The sequence below is a fragment of the Lagenorhynchus albirostris genome, chromosome 5 (assembly GCF_949774975.1).
Source record: "Lagenorhynchus albirostris chromosome 5, mLagAlb1.1, whole genome shotgun sequence".
Taxonomy (NCBI): domain Eukaryota; kingdom Metazoa; phylum Chordata; class Mammalia; order Artiodactyla; family Delphinidae; genus Lagenorhynchus; species Lagenorhynchus albirostris.
Window position 1 is genome coordinate 116,074,009 of NC_083099.1, and position 22,731 is coordinate 116,096,739.

At 35.8% G+C, this 22,731-nt stretch overlaps 1 pseudogene; it reads left to right on the plus strand.

The window, feature by feature from the left end:
* The first annotated feature begins 15,935 nt into the window (after positions 1 to 15,935).
* On the plus strand, positions 15,936 to 16,319 carry LOC132520665 (U6 snRNA-associated Sm-like protein LSm5; annotated as a pseudogene).
* The last annotated feature ends 6,412 nt before the right edge of the window (positions 16,320 to 22,731 follow it).

Below are 22,731 nucleotides of genomic sequence, written 5' to 3' on the forward strand. Positions count from 1 at the left end.
CATCATCAAAAAGTCTACAAACAATACAGGCTGGAGAGGGTGTGGAGAAAAGGGAACCCTCTTGCACTATGGGTGGGAATGGAAACTGATACAGCCACTATGGAGAACAGTTTGGAGGTTCCATAAAAAACGAAAAATAGAATTACCATAAGACCCAACAATCCCACTACTGGGCATATACCCTGAGAAAACCATAATTCAAAAAGAGTCATGTACCACAATGGTCATTGCAGCTCTATTTACAATACCCAGGATATGGAAGCAAGCTAAAAGTCCATCAACAGATGAATGGATACAGAAGATATGGCACACATATACAATGGAATATTACTCGCCAGAAAAACAAATGAAACTGAGTTATTTGGAGTGAGATGGTTGGACCTAGAGTCTGTACATACAGAGTGAAGTAAGTCAGAGAGAGAAAAACAAATACCGTATGCTAACATATATATATGGAATCTAAAAAAAAAAAAAACAAAGTGGTCATGAAGAACCAAGGGGCAGGATGGGAATAAAGATGCAGACATACTAGAGAATGGACTTGAGGACACGGGGAGGGGGAAGGGTAAGATGGGATGAAGTGAGAGAGTGGCATGGACATATATACACTACCAAATGTAAAACCAGTAGCTAGTGGGAAGCAGCCACATAGCACAGGGAGATCAGCTCGGTGCTTTGTGACCACCTAGAGGGGTGGGATAGGGAGGGTGGGAGGGAGGGAGACGCAAGAGGGAAGAGATATGGGGATATATGTATATGTAGAGCTGATTCACTTTGTTATAAAGCAGAAACTAACACACCATTGTAAAGCAATTATACTCCAATAAAGACAATTAAAAAAAAAAGAAAACTATAAGACAATGAAGAAAGCAATTAAAGATGATACAATGAGATGGGTAGATATACCATGTTCTTGGATTAGAGGAATCAACATTGTGAAAATGACTATACTACCCAATGCAATCTACAGATTCAATGCAATCCCATCAAACTACCAATGGCATTTTTCACAGAACCAGAACAAAAAATTTCACAAGTTGTATGGAAACACAAAAGACCCTGAACAGCCAAAGCAATCTTGAGAAAGAAAAATAGAGCTGGAGGAATCGGGCTCCCTGACTTCAGACTATACTACAAAGCTACAGTAATCAAGACAGTATGATACTGGCACAAAAACAGAAATATAGATCAATGGAACAGGATAGGAAGCCCAGAGATAAACCCACGCACATATGGTTACCTTATCTTTGATAAAGGAGACAAGAATATACAATGGAGAAAAGACAGCCTCTTCAATAAGTGGTGCTGGGTAAACTGGACAGCTACATGTAAAAGAATGAAATTAGAACACACCCTAAGACCATACACAAAAATAAACTAGAAATGGATTAAATACCTAAATGTAAGGCCAGACACTATAGAACTCATAGAGCAAAACATAGGCAGAACACTCTTTGACATAAATCACAGCAAGATCCTTTTTGACCAACCTCCTAGAGAAAGGGAAATACAAACAAAAATTAAAAAATGGGACCTAATGAAACTTTAAAACTTTTTACAGCAAAGGAAACCATAAACAAGACAAAAAGACAACCCTCAGACTGGGAGAAAATATTTGCAAACGAAGCAACTGACAAAGGATTCATCTCCAAAATATACATGCAAACAGTATCAATAAATAAATATCAATATCAATAAAACAAACAACCCAATCCAAAAATGGGCAGAAGACCTAAATAGACATTTCTCCAAAGAAGATACACAGATTGCCAACAAACACATGAAAGGATGCTCAACATTATTAACCATTAGAGAAATGCAAATCAAAAGTACAATGAGGTATCACCTCACACTCATCAGAATGGCCATCATTAAAAAGTCTACAAACAGTAAATGCTGGAGAGGGTGGGCAGAAAAGGGAACCCTCTTGCAGTGTTGCTAGGAATGTAACTTGATACAGCCATTATGGATAACAGTATGGAGGTTCCTTAAAAAACTAAAAGTAGAACTACCATACAACCCAGCAGTCCCACTACTGGGCATATACCCAGAGAAAAACCATAATTCAAAAAGAGTCATGTACCACAATATTCAATGCAGAACTATTTACAATAGCCAGCACATAAAAGCAACCTAAGTGTCCATCAACAGATGTATGGATAAAGAAGATGTGGCACATATATACAATAGAATATCAGTCATCCATAAAGAGAAACGAAATTGAGTTATTTGTAGTGAGGTGGATGGACCTAGAGTCTGTCATAAACAAGTACCGTATGCTAACACATATATATGGAATCTAAAAAAAAAAAAAAAAAAAAAAATCGTTCTAAAGAACCTAGGGGCAGGACAGGAATAAAGACACAGAAATAGAGAATGGAATTGAGGACATGGGGGTGGGTGAAGGGTAAGCTGTGACGAAGTAAGAGAGTGGCATGGACATATATTCACTACCAAATGTAAAACAGATAGCTAGTGGGAAGCAGCCACCATAGCACAGGGAGATCAGCTCTGTGGTTTGTGACCGTCTAGAGGGGTGGGATAGGGAATGTGGGAGGGAGACACAAGAGGAAGGGGATATGGGGATATATGTATACGTACAGCTGATTCACTTTGCTATACAGCAGAAACTAACACACCTTTGTAAAGTAATTGTACTACAGTAAATGTGTTAAAATAAATAATTATTTGAAAATTTAATATTCTATTGGGTCACTAACAAATTATAGCTGTTAACCTATTGTTCTAACAAGAGAATCTTAAATTTTAGTAATTTGGTTGAGTTTGGGAATAATTTTGTAATATGTGTAATCTTACTGGCATTCTGGTCATAAAGATCAAGAAATTTTTGTTTATTATTGTTAATTATATTGTTAATTATTGTTTAATTATTTGTTACGTAAGTGAACTATAGTCAAAAATTGTTATGAAAGTTATTCACAGTCCAAAATAATGTTTTATCTATTGATCCCATTTTAACTGAAGTGTTGAACAAGCTATTATAATAGTGCAATATCTCGTTCATTTGACCCATCCAAAATTGATTTGGTGCATGAACCAACAGTGAATTCACTTATTAGTTTAGAACAGCAATGTTATAAATGCTATTTATTCATGAATGGAAACAGTTCTCCTACTTTACATAAGCAATTTAACACAGTTCATTTTGTTCCGGTGTACATGGTGAGAAACAATTTATATACATTATTTTTCTCTCTATCCACTACATCCCCATATTGCATTCATTTCCCAAGGGCAGATGTTTGAAAAAAGCATCTGAAGGAGATTCTTCTTCATTTTCCCAATAGACATGATGTTCCATGCAAAAGGGTTTGCTCATGTAAACAGTTTTTGCCCTATATTTTGAAAAGATCAAAGAAACCTGGCATTCTTTACATGGCACAGAAACTGGCACAGATTTTTCAGATAAATGGTGCCCATTTTTATAATACTGCTCTTATTGATTAGTAGTACTAGAAATATGTATGGTAATCCAAGTAATAGTATTTGTACTTGACATCTCTTTAAATATATTATAAATTATTCTTGCTAAAATTAGAAAAGAGTCACATTTTTTCAGAAACACATATAGTTTTATGTGGGAAGATTTAAGAGAAACAGGCAAATAAACTTACTAGAGATGAATACGTGGAATGTTTTCGTCTTTAGTACAGTCTTGCTGTACATCACATAACTGTTTGGGTCAAGTGTGATTCAGTAATGAGAGAGGCTGTACCACAGTCCTTGGAGGTTTCAAGTTTTACCATGCTTCCTCATCTCAAAATCTTTGAGGAGAAAGGGACTGACAATCTCATTTCTATTACATTTTAGTCCCTCTTTCTGATTTGAGGAGAGTGCATAATACTTCCACATTAAATATCCGAAGAGGCTCTTTCAAGAGACAGGATTCTCCCCCAATACTAGCAAACAAACCAGGATTTTGATACATATCTTTTTAAAACCCCAAGTTGAGGATAACTCTCTAGCCTTTTCCATCATTTACATAGGGTTGCATAACAGATTAACAGTTGGAAACCATTGCAACAAACAACTGATAAAGTTTGCTGCAGGATTCTCCAAGTAGTATTCCATTTTACCTGCAGTTGGAGACTGATTCTCTCTCTCCTCCCTCTACTCCCCCACCATAGTAGAATGTAAAGAATGATGTCATCCACTTTTCTACTTCTCTATTTTTATGAAAATCAAAAATTTTGCTCTTTCTTCCTGCCCTTCTTCCAGGTCTCAGGGAAACTTTCCTTGGCCAATGAGACTATGTCACATCTATCTTTTAGAATGAAATTTATGTATCAAATGTATGTATGAAATTTATAAAATGCTTACCATAGTTTTCATTTAAAATGTGTTAGAGTCCTTTCTCTTTGACATCGGTCTCTTCCACTAGAATATAAGCTTCAAGAGAGCAGGGAACATAGAATTTGCTTACTATTGAATTGCAAAACCTAGTATATCTGTATTTGTTAAATGCTGACTATTATGAAACTAGTAGAAGAGGGAAAGAAAATGTCTTAACCACAGAACACAAAATTGTTCATATGAAGTAGGAACAGACATACTATTGAAACAAAGTGCTTGGCTGTTTGCCTAGTTTACGTAAGTATAAAATACTCATCATTCCTGACTAATTTTCAATGGCACCCATGAAGGTATTCTTGTTGAACTTGGTGTCCCATAATTTCTGTTTGGAAACAAAAAGCACAAGCAATTAATCATCACTGTATAAGTTTTATCCTAGTTGAATTGGATAGATTTTATATATTCCCAAATGAGTTAAGGTCAGACTTGAAAAAGGCCAATTCTCTTAGGCAGCTTCTTCAACTTCAATGTTTTTAAAATAGCCATAGTAATGGACTGAAAATTGTATGGCATTACTCTCAGAACAAATAAAACTATGAATAAGCAGATGCTTCCCAGAAGGAGTTCACTCTACATGAAATGTGCTGTGACATTAGCTCTTACCTTTGGAGCTTCTCCATGCATTTGAGAACTCATCTCAATGTCAAACACCTATCTATGTTTCTACTCTACACCATATTTTTTAAAAAAGTTTTGGCATGCCACCAATTATTCTTAAAAGTTGCAAATAAGTAGTTTCTGAAAGCAGCATTTTAACGTACTTCATTAGCCCATGATATTGCATAATCCATTTCTATTTTCAATTTTTCTATTACTGGTATAAGCCTCAGGCTCATAGAAGAAATCTACCAGCTAGGATGATTACTTGAGGGCAAAACTTTAATATCTGCAACAGAAGCTTCTGCTTTTAAATTTTTCACTAAACTCACATGTTACTCAAGTCAAAAAAATAAAAGCAGCCAAATTAAGGGTGAGAATATTGGCTGTGCTCACGTGTACATGCACACATACACACAAGGATCTTAATAGAAACTTCTATCTGGTAACAATATGACATCTGCTAAGGTATTTTAAAGAGTTCATGGATGGTGCTCAGATGCCTGTGGTATTGGAGAAATTCAAGGTCAAATCGATGTTAGCATATTACCAGAGTGCTCAAATCTGGTAACGGAAGGATTAAGATCTGAGAAACTGAAACGTTTATAAAAATAGTGATGTTCAAAATCTTCTGCATGACATGACTGAAAGTCATGAAAATGGAATGGACTTAGGAACTGAAAAGATTTAGGTTTACCCCCTGGCTCTAATTCTCTTAAGTCTACATCAGGAAAATGTGGACATTAATATCTCTGAAGCAGTTTGCTAATATTCAGTGGAATATATGTAGAAAGGGTATAGCAGAGTGACTGGATCAGAGTCATACATGTTAACTCATTCTGTCCCTCTGACTATGTGAGGAATCCATTATGAGCACCTACAAGGAGAGGGAACTAGAAGGAATACTTACTTGAAGATCAGAAACAACAGCAAACACACACATAGTTCTTACATTACACCTGGAACTCTTTTTCTACACAGTTAATGTAAAATCCACTCATTTAATCCTAGCAATATTCTTTTGAGGTATTATGTGAGGGTACAGGCACAGAGACATTAAGTGACTTACCCAAATTCTCATAGTAAGTGAAGGGCAGAGCTAGGATTTGAACAAAAGCTGCCAGCTCCAGAGTTATTCTACTTCTCTAAACTCTAGACCTGATATTGACACTGCTTATTAGTGAGTCTTGCTTGAAACCAGCTGACAGTGTTCTCATTTTAGTGAGATATCCCTACAGAAATGTGGATGGACCTACAGACTGTCATACAGAGTGAAGTAAGTCAGTAAGTCAGAAAGAGAGAAACAAATATCGTATATTAAAGCATATATGTGGACTCTAGAATAATGGTACAGATGAACCTATTTGCAAAGCAGAAATAGAGACACAGACATAGAGAACAGATGTATGGACCAAGGGGGTAAAGGGAGGGGGCATGAATTGGGAGATTGGGATTGACATATATACACTACTATGTATAAAATAGATAACTAATGAGAACCTACTGTATAGCTCAGGGAACTCTACTGAATGCTCTGTGGTGACCTAAGTGGGAAGAAAATCTAAAAAAGAGGGGATATATGTATACGTATAGCTGATTCAGTTTGCTGTACAGGTGAAACTAACACAACATTGTAAAGAAACTATACCCCAATTTTTAAAACAAGTCTACAGTAAACTTTATATATGAATTTCCAACAAATTTGGAGGCGTTTGGGATCGCAAACTTTGAAATCTATGTGGCATAGCATACTTGAAATCCAGTGCTGTGGTCCCTGAGGGCACCTCAAAGAGAATGGCTGCCATCATCTATAGCTGCTGAAACTGAGGTGCAAGATGTCTATGTGGCTGAATTAATAGACACAAGAGCAGAAGCACTGAATTGCATGAGAGCTGCTTCTGAGAACTAACGCCAGGAAGAGCCATTAGGGGAATAATCAAGATTTGTTATTAATTTAAAATTTTCCAGAGCAGTGTTAGATACACTAATATTAATGATACTAAGAATTATACTCACTTTGCTAAATACTTTACATATGTGATTGCATTTGCATCTCATAATAATCATATGGAGGGATCTATTTTTACACCAGTTTTACACATCAAACAGCTGGGGATGAAAACATGGATTTTCTAACTAATACAGTGAGTAAACAGTGGAGCCTGGATTAGAATCCAAATCTTTATCTGCAAAGTCAGTTTGAGAATCCTCCCATAGTGATGAGGGTGAAAACATTTCAGATAATTAAAATGTAAGAAATAAAAAAAGACGGAATTAAACACTGTATTACACAAAGTGGATTTGAAATGTTCTCATCTGCTGTTATCACACTCTTATTTTGTCCTTCTGATTACTGCCTATAATGGTGCGAGAAGGGGATTTACTAGAAATATAAATGGTAATCTCAGGGACTTGGAGTAAAACAGACTATAAGTGTCCCACAAATGGCATTTCTAAGGAAGTAACTTAATTCAAACTTAGTGTTGTTATTCTTTACAATCTATAGTGATTTATTAAAAGTTGAGGTTTCTAACCATAGCATTTTCATTAAGTATCAAGTTTATTGCTATTTCAGGGAAATTTTTTCCTTCAAAATGGGATTCTTAAAATTTTTGAATTATAAATCAACTTTTGAGGACTACTGGCTAACAAACATAGCATGTGGAGATTACATTTAAGGCTTCCAATATTAGTATTTGTAGTAACTCATCATTATACAGCAGACAACTCCAATAACCACCTTCTAACATGACAACTGTTCATAACACATGGGCAGAGAATGTTCCCACAAGTGGGTTAAGTGCAGAGAGGTCATCCAGAAGATTTGCTCACCAGTTCAGGAACAGCAGTCTCCGAAGCTTTACAATGACACTTTGCTGGAGGCATGAGGCATGCACGTACTAGTTCCACACAACCATGTGCCACGTTGAGTGAGTCATTTAACAACCATCTGTTTAAAATCCAGGAACTAACATAAATCATAACCTCACTAAACTGAAAGTCATCTTGATTAGTCACATGACAGCAAAGCTCACCTAGGAGTAGTATCACACTCCAAGTGCCCAAGAAATTTGCCTTTCGATATTTAAATATCTGTGATAGCACTTACAAATGATCATGGTATGGTTTTATAAAAATTGATATTGCTTGTGCAATTATTTTTCCATGATTACACTAACCATGTCTCTTAATCTTATCAGAAGCTAAAATTATGAATTTTTAGTGTAACAAAGTTAAAATAACATGGGCTCTGGAGTCCAACTCATCTGGGTTTTAACTCTAACTTGATCTCTTACCAGCTGGATGACCTCAGCCATATCACTTGAACACTTTAGTGATCAATTTCCTCAACTTTAAAAATAGTATTTTATCTTAAGAGTTGCTATGAAGTGCATAAAATAACACATTTAAAGAATTTAATAAACGTTCTGACATATTCTAAGCAGCCATTAAATATTAATTAATGTTGATGTGGTTGCTATTATGAATATTATACCTTCACAAGAAGGTTGTAAATAATAATCACAAAAATGTAACACCAGTTGTTCTTAGATAGAATCTATTCATTCTACTAGTAATACCCAGGGTATTAATTTCATGAAAAGCCATCAAACACTTGAAGTTTAGATGTTTACAAAGTACTAGGGCTCCAAGGTAATTTCATCTGAATACAAAACAAAGTTTCTTTAAAATTTAATCTAGGGCTTCCCCGGTGGCGCAGTGGTTGAGAGTCCGCCTGCCGATGCAGGGGACACGGGTTCATGCCCCGGTCCGAGAAGATCCCACATGCCACGGAGTGGCTAGGCCCGTGAGCCATGGCCACTGAGCCTGTGCAGCCGGAGCCTGTGCTCTGCAATGGGAGAGGCCACAACAGTGAGAGGCCCACGTACCACAAAAAAAAATAATAATAATAATCTAAATTAAAACTATGGCTTTTTTATAAAAGGAAAAATAAAATGTAAGCAACTAACAAAGTAAGGTACCCTTAGCTCATTGCTCAGAGGCATTCACATTCAGCCAAAGGAGCTGGATTATTGACTTATAAATAAGAAGACGTTCGAACTTGCCTATTAAAAATCAGCAACAAATGGAGAGATATACCATGTTCTTGGGATTGGAAGAATCAACATTGTAAAAATGACTATACTACCCAATGCAATCTACAGATTCAATGCAATCCCATCAAACTACCAATGGCATTTTTTCACAGAACCAGAACAAAAAATTGCACAATTTGTATGGAAACACAAAAGACCCTGAAAAGCCAAAGCAACCTTGAGAACAAAAAATGGAGCTGGAGGAATCAGGCTCCCGGACTTCAGACTATAGTACAAAGCTGCAGTAATCAAGACAGTATGGTACTGGCACAAAAACAGAAATATAGATCAATGGAACAGGATAGAAAGCCCAGAGATAAACCCACACACATATGGTCACCTTATTTTTGATAAAGGTGGTAAAAATATACAATGGATAAAAGACAGCCTCTTCAATAAGTGGTGCTGGGAAAACTGGACAGCTACGTGTAAAAGAATGAAATTAGAACACTCCCTAACACCATACACAAAAATAAACTCAAAATGGATTCAAGACCTAAATGTAAGGCCAGACACTATAGAACTCTTAGAGCAAAACATAGGCAGGACACTCTATGACATAAATCACAGCAAGATCCTTTTTGACCCACCTCCTAGAGAGAGGGAAATAAAAACAAAAATAAACAAATGGGACCTAATGAAACTTCAAAGCTTTTGCACAGCAAAGGAAACCATAAACAAGATGAAAAGACAACCCTCAGAATGGGAGAAAATATTTGCAATTGAAGCAACTGACAAAAGATTAATCTCCAAAATTTACAAGTAGCTCATGCAGCTCAATATCAAAAAAACAAACAACCCAATCCAAAAATGGACAGAAGACCTAAACAGACATTTCTCCAAAGAAGATATACAGACTGCCAACAAACACATGAAAGAATGCTCAACATCACTAATCATTAGAGAAATGCAAATCAAAACTACAATGAGGTATCACCTCACACTGGTCAGAATGGCCATCATCAAAAAATCTACAAACAATAAATGCTGGAGAGGGTGTGGAGAAAAGGGAACCCGCTTGCACTGTTGGTGGGAATGTAAATTGATACAGCCACTATGGAGAACAGTATGGAGGTTCCTTATAAAACTACAAATAGAACTACCATACGACCCAGCAATCCCACTACTGGGCATATACCCTGAGAAAACCATAATTCAAAAAGAGTCATGTACCTCAATGGTCATTGCAGCTCTCTTTACAATAGCCAGGACATGGAAGCAAGCTAAATGTCCATTGACAGATGAATGGATAAAGAAGATGTGGCACATATATACAATGGAATATTACTCAGCCATAAAAAGAAACAAAATTAAGTTATTTGCAGTGAGGTGGATGGACCTAGAGTCTGTCATACAGAGTGAAGTAAGTCAGAAAGAGGAAAACAAATACCATATGCTAACACATATATGTGGAATCTAAAAAAAAAAAAAGGGTTCTGAAGAACCTAGGGGCAGGACAGCAATAAAGACACAGATGTAGAGAATGGACTTGAGGACACAGGGAGGGGGAAGGGTAAGCTGGGACGAAGTGAGAGAGTGGCATGGACATATATACACTACCAAATGTAAAGTAAATATCTAGTGGGAAGCAGCCGCATAGCACAGGGAGATCAGCTCGGTGCTTTGTGTCCACCTAGAGGGGTGGGATAAGGAGGGTGGGAGGGAGATACAAGAGGGAGGAGATATGGGGATATATGTATATGTATAGCTGATTCACTTTGTTATAAAGCAGAAACTAATACACCACTGTAAAGCAATTGTACTCCAATAAAGATATATAAAAACAAATCAGGAACACCATTGTGGGTGGCAATTTGGCAATATGTATTAAGAGACTTAAATATTTTTTCATGAATTATATCTACCAATTAACCATTGTTAAATTTACCCAAAGAAAATGATCTTTAAAAGTCTAAATATACAGAGAGGCTTATTCTAGAATTTCATGAAACAGTCCATGATAGAGCAATGGTCATGTAATTTATGACACAGTTATTCAATTTATTGTAACAAATTTTAAAATAATGAAAATCAAGTAGCAACTTAGAAATTGCCAGTAATAAAACTGTATAAAATCATTAAAATTTAAAAAATACCTAGAATTAATGATCAGAAAGATATACACTGATACAGTTGCATTGGGGAGTTGATTCTTTGTATCCTTTCTAAAATCCTCTCAATTATGCTTTTTTTTTTTGCCCTGTGTTGCTATTAACTATTAAAACAAGCAATTTATAAACATTAATAATAATCCTACCCTCAGACTAGGCTTGGAAATTACAGAAGAAAGCAGAACACACATTCGATGAAGCTTTATCCTTACTCTACCTATTTCTTCTATGGGAAGGAAGGTCTTCATTGTTCAAGTGGTGAGTGAGTGAGTGAGTGAGTGAGTGTGTGTGTGTGTGTGTGTGTGTGTGTGTGTGTGTGTGTGAATGTATGTGTATCGACCAGCTGTGAGGTACTCTATCTCAGTTTTGCCATGTAAGAGCGATACAGCAGTGTTATTCCTCATGAGGATGGAAGTAGGGTGTAGAGAGTGCAGAGGCAGGAGGGATAGATACCACCCACCAATGACTCACCAATAATAAAAACTAAAAAAAAGCACTGGTTCTTCTCTGGTTACAATAACTGTAGAAGTGTCATACTGGTTGAGTATAACACAAAAAATATAAAACACAAAGTTTTTCTCAGTTAATGAAATATCTTAGCAACAACGAAGATGATTCTCAGGAAAAACGCTTAGAACAACATTTTAAAAATATTAGCCTTTGTGTGACTTGTCTATATTTGTATACTTTTTTAAATTGCACTCTCTTTTTTCAACTTTTATAAGCACATATTAATTTTGAAATGGTGCATAATACAATTCTAAACTTCAAATATTCTGATACTCCTATGACTCAATCTTAATATTTTTATTCCTGTTTTAGTTCCCTTTGTCTACCATGATTTTGAAGACAAGATCAACATAAAGGGCAGTCGTTGAAAGTCAGCTCACACATGTACTGTGAAGAATGCTCTCGGTAAAGGTTTGCTTGTCCTTTTAATGATAGGGCCTTAGACCTAAACACAAAAGCCCTTGCCTTCAGTGAAATCTCAATACAATAATCATGACGATTTTTCTTGGCTTAATCCTAAATCATAACCCAAGATCTTTATACAAGTTGAACTTCACATTTACCTCCACTGTAAAAATGATTTTCAGACCCATGTTTAAAATTCAGCTGCTTTGGGCCTCTGTTAATCTTCATTAAAATCTTTTCCTTATATTCATTTGTTGGACATAATGAAGAATAATTATATAAATCTTTAATAATTAATTATGTTTTTCCACCAAGAGTTAATAACATTTATTATTTCTCATCTTTTTATCTCTCATTTATTTTTAATCCTATGAACATAGCAACCCAGCAAACATATGGCAATAAATTTACTTGTGGACATTATTCCACTAAAGATTAATACAAGTTAATTGTGTTGACAGATTCAGGCTGAGCGTACATTTATTCAATAAGAAATTTCCTAAGTCAATCAATCATAGTCTATTGAAATTTTAGTTTTAAAATAGTCTATAGGGCTTCCCTGGTGGCGCAGTGGTTGAGAGTCCGCCTGCCAATGCAGGGGACAAGGGTTCATGCCCCAGTCCAAGAAGATCCCACATGCCGCAGAGCGGCTGGGCCTGTGAGCCATGGCTGCTGAGCCTGCGCGTCCAGAGCCTGTGCTCCGCAATGGGAGAGGCCACAACAGTGAGAGGCCCACGTACCGCCCAAAAAAAAAAAAAAAGTCTATAATTTAGAAAAACAATCCATTTACATTTTAAAGTTTTCAATGACATATACTAATTTTGCCTGCTAAATATAAAATAAAGCCACAATAATACTATTTTATAAAATTTAGCAGTATTTCACTATAAAGCTAGAAAAAATAGATGTGCAAAAATGAATTGTAAAATCTTAATCATATGAATACCTATTATATTTTAAAAATTATCTGAAAGCAATTTCTTTTGCTTCTGGACTAAAAATGATCTAATTTGAATTTTTCTAACTCTTAAGGGGTTGAACACCCCAGATATTGTCTAGAGTAAGGAATTTTTCTGAAAGACAAATTATACTCTTTAAGAATGTTGCACTTAAATTTCATATCCATAGTTTCACTATAATTCAACAGATACATTATCTACAGATGAGGAGGTTTCTATATAACAGGAGGTTTCTCATTCAAGAAGAAAACAAATGAACAAGCCTATAACCCAGGAATAATTGGTAATATTATTAAGATTTTTGAGTTTCTGCAAGATTAGATAAGAAGAGAGGAATGGAAACAACATCCCTAGATTAGTTATATTTCAATATAAGAATCAAATGTGCATTCTGAAATTTTGGCAATCTGTCCATGACAATAATAGTAAATATATTTCACCAAATTCCTAAAACCAATGGGGGGAAAAAGTCACTTTATCAATAAAGGTACAGAACAGTCAAGGTTTAGTTTCTTCCAGCACAATCTTTGGAAAAGAGGACTCCCAAGAGACAGGAAACTATCTGGAAAAAAGAAGACATTAAATTATATTCCTGGAGCTTTGATGAAGAAAGAAAGAAAAGGTAAAGAGAGCTATGAATACAATATTATGGTTGGATAGAATGGGAGGCCCTTTATGAGTTCTCAGCTCATCATGATAGCTTAAGTTCTCAGCTCATCATGATAGCTTAAGGGTGAGGGGGTTGGATAGGAATCTGCTATTTCAAAGTGACTCAGGATATAGATGTGTTTGTGGTAGGTAATAAGACCACTATCTGCGCCAGTTCTGAGAAGCACACAGTTATCAGACTGGTTAGGAAGCTACACAGTCAGTGAGGTCCTTCCTTTCTGACAAATCATTTCTCTATTAATTGATTCAATCGGGGAGAGACAGAGAGAGAGTGAGAGACCTCCTGTAGCTTTGTAGCTAACATTCCAATTGGAGTAGGTGCATCTCTTTGCCCTTCTGTGTGGAGAAAGGAAAGATAATTGCAAAGTGGATCACATGGCAGGGTCTTTTCAGGACAGCGGATAACTTAAATCTTTTATGTGCTGAAACGTGCCACATGTTTTCAAAAAGGGTTTTCCCTGTTCTGAACATAACCATTCTGGGCAATGGCATATGATTGTAATGGATGGAAATAGAAAACTCACAGGTAGAAGAGATTCTAAGGCTAGCTGGCTGGCATGGGATCAAGAGCCTCTTTCTCTATGAGTGTGGGATGATGCTGGGTATAATAGTTTCCTCAGGCTGCCCAAACAACGTGCCACACTTCGGATGACTTGATATAATAGAAATTTATACTCTCACAGTTCTCAAGGCTATAAGTCCAAAATCAGGGTGTCAATGAAGCCATGCTCCCTCTGAGAGTCTGGGTAGAATCCCTTCTTGCCTCCCTGGTGGTGGCCATCAATGCTTGGTGATCTTTGCTTGCAGCTGCATCACTCCAGCCTCTGCCTCTGTTGTCACAGTGTTCTCCCTGTACATCTCTGTGTCTTCACATGGCTGTCTGCCCTCTGACTTTTCTCTCTCCTCTTTTTATAATGACAAAATCATACTGGATTAAGGACCCTGCCTACTCCAGTGTCACCTCATCTTAACTACTACGTCTTCAATGACCCTGTTTCCAAATAAGGTTCCATTCTGAGATACTAGGGATTAAAACATCAATATATCATTTTGGAAGACACAATTCAACACATAACACTAGGTAAACCAAACTTTCAGCAAAACCAACAGTCTCCTTGCTCAGGTCAGAGTTTGCTTGGCTAGAAGACTATAGCTTATTCAGAACTGCTAAAACAGCAATATCATAGACTGGGTGGCTTAAACAACAGCATTTATTTCTCACAATTCTGGAAGCTGAGAATTCCAAGATCAAGGACCTCAGGCTGTTCAATTGCTGATGGGGGCCCTCTTCCTGGTATGTCTTAACATGGTGGATAGAGAAAGCAAGCAAGATCTCTCCTATCTTTTCTTAAAAGGGTACACATCCCACTGTGAAAGCTCCACACTCATGACTCAAAGGCCACCCACCAAATACCATGACATTGGGGATTAGGGTCTCAACATATGAACTTTGGGGAACACAAACATTCAGTTCATAGCAGACTAGGTTAAAAATGATACTATTCTTCAGCTAAGTTTGAAAATCTATAAAACAATGTGAAGTTTTACTATTTGTCAAAGTGGGCAAGGTTTAAACAGTATTTTTATGACTAAGACTCTTTTCAAACCAGGAAAAAATGATCCGTTTGTACGAATATTAATATAACTTTGATTTCATTATTTCTTCAGTTTTCTTAAGCATGACATATTTTGTTAGTCCCATAATTACCTTTTCCCTCTATATTTTCAAAGCTTTTCTTTATCCTAATGCCACTCAGTTGAGAGATTTTAAAAGGGCTTCAGTCCCTCTCAAGTTTCCACAGTTCCTAAATAGATGATTGGTAAAATTTATTTTCCTATTTGACCTTTAATTATAAGACCTCAATATCATTTTTATTTCCATTTTATATTTAATCCATAAAATATTTTTCCACACACAATCATTAGACTGTTCAAGTTTCAAGTTAAAAAATATGTTCAAAGCAACAACCAGATCTTGTACCATGGTTAAGATCATGGACTCTGTAGCTGAAACACATGGGTTCAAATCCCTGCTCTACTATATACTTACTTTCTAATACTGGCCATGCTATTTCACTTTCTATGCCCTATTTTCTCATCTGGAAAAAGGGAATAATAGTCGTACCTACTTGATAGGGTTATCCTTAAGATTAAATGAGTTACTATACTTAAAATATTAAAGAATGCTTGGGCAGACCACTTCCGGCATAGCCATGGTGGCTAACGCTACCACCAACCCGTCACAGCTTCTCCCTCTAGAGCTTGTGGACAAGTGTATAGGATCAAGGATTCACATTGTGATGAAGAGTGATAAGGAGATTGTTGGCACACTTCTGGGATTTGATGACTTTTGAAATCACACCAGAAGGAAGAAGAATTACTAAATTAGATCAAATTTTGCTAAATGGAAATAATATAACAACGCTGGTTCCTGGAGGAGAAGGACCTGAAGTATGAATGGATTTCCTTGACTTATGCTAGATTCTGTTTTGTTTTATAATGACAACAAAATAGAATTTTTTTTAACCTTTTAATGTTTGTAGTCTGTGAAGTCAAGTTTTCTGTTAAAGGGAAATGCTTTGAAGATGCATTGTAAATGCCTGTTTTTGTAAGTTAATCATGATTATGTTGGAAAAAGAAGAACAGTTTGTTCTTTGATGACAAAATAAAGGTGTTTTTGTTAAAAAAAAAAAAAAGAATGCTTGGTAAGATGAAAGTACTGTGTAAGTACAGCTGACCCTTAAACAACAGGTGTTTGAACTGCATAGGTCCACTTATAGGTGGATTTTGTTCAACAGTAAATACTACAGTACTACACAATGGTTGAATTCATGGATGCAGTACCACAGGCAGATATGGAGGAACCACAGAGAGGGAAGGCCAACTATGAGTTATTTATCAATTTTTGACTGCATGAAGGGTCAGTGCCCCTAAGCCCTGCATTACTCAAGGGTTAACTATATAAACTATTGATATTATTATTAAGGTATAAAGTGATGTTGACATATGACAATGTACATACCTTCTCATCTGTCTAGTCTGGGACAGATGGAATGGGGACTTGGGAATGGATCCTGTTTCTGACACTTACTAGCCATGTAAACTTAGACTAGCTGTGGAAATTCTTTAATACTCAATTTCATGCCCTGCAAATTGGGACTAGTCTATCTCACAAGGGTTGAGAAAATTTGGGTAAAGTGTTCAGAGAAGTATTTGGCATATGACAAACTTTCAGTCCTAACTCCTTTCCTCCTTTCTTTCTTCAACTTTAGCTTTGGGCCATGGGGAAAATGAACTGGAGAAATAGAAAGCTGGAGGACTAGAGACCAATCAGAAAGTTACTGCAACATCAATAGTAACATGGAAAGACAGCCAGCAGCAAGGAGAAAAGGAAAGCGTAGAAAGTAGGAGGCAACACATTCCCGGTAAATGATTACCTGTGGCGTTAAGGAGAAATGGAGGAATGAGTGATGATACAAAGGCTTTTGCAAAGGAAGTTCTTTAGGGTGATATCACTTTGCTATGCATATTTTGCCACACAAGTCACATATGGAATTACTAATAGTACCTGAAATATTGCATTTCACTACCCTTCTAAATCTTCATACCAATACTGCTATAATTTAATTTTTTATTTTTATTCCATTACTGCTCCCAATTTTGTTCCTACAAAATGGTTTCAGTCATGGTTTCTCTGCAACTTGAGAGAAGCATTCTAATATAGCTATAAAAAAAAGCAATTTCATCTGGGAAGATATTATTTTTTTTGTTTTTTGTTTTGTTTTTGTTTTCGTTTTTGTTTTTTTGCGGTACGCGGGCCTTTCACTGTTGTGGCCTCTCCCGCTGCGGGGCACAGGCTCCGGACGCGCAGGCTCAGCAGCCATGGCTCACAGGCCCAGCCACTCCACAGCATGTGGGATCTTCCCGGACCGGGGCACGAACCCATGTCCCCTGCATCAGCAGGAGGACTCTCAACCACTGCGCCACCAGGGAAGCCTGGAAGATATTATTTTAAAACTCATTTTTGGAGCACTTTGTCTGTATCATAGTTTATTATACTGTGGGCTCTATCATGCTTATGAGTTGGACTATAAGTAGTATCAGAGTACCCTCTGGAAATAAATTTTTTATAGCCAGGCATTTAAAAATCAGTACCAATTATTAGTAATTTTGGAGAACATTTTCTTTATGTTAGTTATTACTTATGAAAGAAGGTACAAGGAAGTGCTTTGAAAACAATATACAAGTAGTAACAAATATTTCTATATTATCTAATATACCTGATCAATGAATAAATTACATTCTTATATATAATGTGATCAGACTTCTAATTCTAGTTTAAACACAAAATAACACTTACAGAATGTAAATAAAAACAAAATTCTAACTTTGAAGTTAGTTAACTTTTATCAGGAGAATTTGATTAAAAACTCATAGTAATTTGTATCCAGTGAATGATTTATGTTTCTGTATACAAAAAAATCAACAATTCTATTTATAACAGTACTTATTTTTTGAATAAAGTAAAATTACATACTATTATTGTTAATTCATTAGAGGTGGAGAATTGTTGGAGATTTGGGCTAGTTTAAGACTTTATCTCTCACTTTAAATAGAGGAAGTAACCACAGCATATATAATTTAAAATACAGAAGAATAAGAAAATTTTGACAAAACTTTTGAAATCTAAGCTTTAAATAAAACAAATAAAAAATAGTTGATAGGAATACAAGAATCATAGTGATGATATTAAAGGTAATCCAGTGGTGAGATTTGAATTCAAATTTTCCTACGAGATAAAATGATAATTTATACTAAATAAGAACTAAACCAGTTTTCCATTAAATAATTTCAGAACCTATAATGTAAAGCAAGGTTAAAAGTCAATTAAATCTCAATATCAAGCTGTCAGATTCTAAACTCATAAAAACTTAGTTTTAATCTGGTGATTAACATGACAGTTCTGAACAGAACCCAGTAGATGGCAGTAGGCTGTTATAAAGTCATCAGGAAGACTAAGAAATAAATTACACATTGCCAATATTACATTTGTACACAGAGAATCTGATGAATAAATTATGCTATTCTTTCTAATATACACAGATACCACATCCCTAAGTGTGATATCTGCATATATTATAGTATATAATATATCCTGTGTTTTTGGTAGTAAGCCATACATTCCTGATCTCTATAAACACAGGATACTTTACTCATATTAGATGACAACTACTCTAAACTCAACCTCAGTAAAATCCAATCATAATCAACAAATTTAGGGATGGTTCAATATGAGTAAAATAAATATTAACTTTAAGAGTATCTAATTCATTCAGTTGGAAAAAAAATTTAAGGAGGCAACATTTCATAATGGACACCGTACATGACCAAGTATTTAAGGTAGCAGTTTTAGATGTGGTTTCTCCACTCACAATTGTGCAACTGTGAGCCAGTTATTGAGTATCTCTGTGCATTAATTTCCTCATCTGTATGACTGTAATCACAAAATTTTCCTAACATAGCTCAAGGTATATATACATAAAATAAAACTGTGTACATAAAAGTAACTGTAAAACAGTATACAAATATAAGATTATTTTCCTCAACGTGGAAGCCAAGGACAGGATGTTTTAAGAAGAGAATTTGTCCAAAGGCATCAAACGTTTTAGTGGAATTAAATAAAGTGACGCTTGAGGAGAAAAGTCACTAGATTTTGATGCTTTAGAGCTGTTTTTCAGTGTAAGTAAATATAATTTGACTTGAATAATGTGTCTTCCCATTGCTCCTCTCAAACAGTGTAGCGGTTATGAACACTGGTGCCGAAGTCAGACTACTTGGGTTCCTAACTTCCTTTCCAGCTGTGTGACATTGGATAAATCACTTAAATCTCTGTGCCTCAGCTGTTCATCTCTATGCTGGGGGTAAAAACTGTGACTACCTCAACTTGAACAAATCCCTGTTAGCCCCCTCCTCTGTAAAATGAAGGTAATGGTAACATGTACTCATTCTATTGTGTGCTTCAAATGAGAGAATGTTTATGAAAGCTCTACAGATATAATGTGGTAGCCTTTCCTTTGAGTGATACTTCAATTTGATTTTTGATTAGTTCTATTTCCTATTTTGTCTTATAGTGATGAATAAATACCCAGGTATATTTACGTCCACATAGAGGGGCATCGAACTAGATGATTCCAAGATACCACACCCAAGAATAGCCTTCAAACAGTGTTAACAATTCACTTTATGATAGCAAACAAGGGACGAACCATACAGGATAAATAGAAAGTCCCTTGGCGTTTCAGGTATTATTTGAGGCCATGGGAGAAGGTAAGTTTACCTGGTTTTTATGAAGGTAAATAAGCCATAAGTCAAAACCCTTCAGCAGCTCAATTAAACTAACTTTGAGTGGTGTGGAAACAGTGGGAAAGAGAGGAGTTTTTATTCAATACTAAGCAAATATTCAAAAGCTATGCATGTAGTGGTAAGTTGAGGACATATATTTATATACATTTTCTTATTTTGAATTAATGCACAACCTATCCATATAACAGGTTCATATTATATAACATATATATGTTCTATATAACATATAATATATATGTTCTTATTTTTAATTAATGTTCCAATGTATACTTTCAAACAGATTAACATTATTTTGTTTTTAGGTTTGTGGAATTAATTTCGTTGCAAGGAATAAATATGTTTGACTCTGAGTTATCCAGCCCGACCATGTAGCACAGTAAGGCAAAAATATCAATAAAACACATAGGACAGAATTTTGTGAGCAACCCTACACATTTGCCTTCTCCAACTTCAGACTGAAGAATCTTGTCCCTACCAGCCATACCGGGTCCACTCAGTTCACTAATCCAGTCACAGAATACTATCTCAAGAGATAAACTTAAAATTTCCTGAAGATGGGAAAGAATAACTATTAAGCCTATAACCTGAAATGAAATTCTGTCTACTTTACTAGAACTTTCAGTTATACATAGATTTTTGCAATAACTAATATTATTATACAGTGGGTCTGTGAAGTCACCTTTCCCTCCCTCCTGCTTGGAAGTAGGTGGTGAAAACCCTCGCTAGTTATGGACAAAGAAATTCCCTGGTGATTCCTGTGTTCTTTCTGCAGATACCCTTCTTGGGAGTTAGCTAAATTCACAGAGATTAATTCTGATCCGCTCCTACGGGCAGTACCATTTCCTTCCATATAGCAAGGTGTGTGATTGTTCTGTCCTTCTAGGCAATGAGAAGGTTACTCTGACTCTGGAAGTCAGAACTAAAGAGTTCATTGCTGTTGCACAACTAAGCCTCACCCTCTTAACCAGATATCAAGTGATCTCTACCTACGCAGCCTCTTAATCTGTTCTCAACTGGTTCTGAATTCAAGCAAAGACAAAATGTCACTTATTAAGCTCCATCAAATTCCAACAATGAGAAAACATACGTATATTGTTTAAGGATACATGAATATGCAGTAGAAGTATAAAGATATGCCTGAAAATAATATACCCCAACCTCAGGCAACACTGAGACCTTAATTCTACTCATAATGTTCTGTTTCTTAAGCTGGGTATCAGGCACACAAGTATTTGTCAAATTATTCTTGAAAATATGTCTGCAGTTTTCTTTATCTAAGCTGAGCACTCTCACTTTATTCTCTTTCCTCTGCTGTTGGCAGTTCTCTGTCAATCTGAGATGAAAGGAGGGTTTATATCCAACAAGTTTTGGCTAAGAACAGAACAGCTTCTTTTTTGATGTACACACTGAAAAATGGATTTTCCACTGTTCAGCTCCATGAAATTTCCCCCATTCAGAGAGGCGTAAAGGCTGTTACTGTGCAACCTTTTAATAACTGATATTGAGAAGTTATGATCTACCTTAAAAGCTCTAGATTTCTTGCTTCTCCCCTTAACCTAACAAACGTATCAATATACCATACAGAATCGGTATCATCATTGTTTCAGTGAGTTTGGAAGGTGTTCTAGGGTCACGTATCAGTGCTTATTTGGTCCTTGAAAAAGATTAATCTCTTTAAATCATTCCCATAGCACAGATTCAAACAGCACCCAAATGTAATAAGCTAATTATGGGTAAAGATTCAAGTGTCATTCCTTATTAAATCGATGCCCTAAAAACCCTTCGTAAGTTTCCTAATCAGTAGACATGAACAATTAACATCTTATTAGTCATCCATCATCCTTGCTAAAAATGTTTTAGAAGGAAAATTAAAGAGATTTCTCTCATAAAAATTTCACTGCAAATGTGAGATACTGTCCTTTTCCACTTACATATTCGTCATTTACCATCTCGTAGCCTGCTTGCTAAGATGATTATTTTAAATGTGAAATCTATTAATTGGTATAGTCCAAGAATATTCAAGAGTTCCATCATTTTATGACTCCAAATGACTTTATTGACAGTTAGTCCAACTGACTTCACAGAGGAGAATGTCAAGACTAACAGAGGTTTAACTTGTTGATAAAGCTACACTTGCATGTTGGAAAGGTGAGTATTTAAGAACAGATCTGGAGGCAATGTTCCACCTACCTACCTTTCTTTCCTTTATAGTTTAAAATAATATTTTCATGCCTTCAACCTACTTCATAAGATCACTGACTCCCTGTTATTATGTGAGTATAACTACTAAATCCTTACTTCCATCTGGCTATAGCAGATCTGAAGAACTTAGGTGATACAAGTTAGGGAGCTACAGTCAGAGTATCTGGGCTCAAATCTCAGTTTTAGTTTCTGTGTCTTTCCTTACTCATTCATGAAATGAGGATAATAATGATGCTAATAATGACAATGAGGACAGTATCTACCCCCAAAGTTGGTTTCAGGATGAAATGAATTATTACTCTAAAATGCTTACATCAATTTTTGGAAAATGTAAGTTCTCATTAAATATTATCTCTTTAAAATATAGCATCTCTTGAACTCTCTCGTATTTCTTCCAAATTCATTTTCTAGAAAACAATGAGTATATGATCTATAACATTGAGA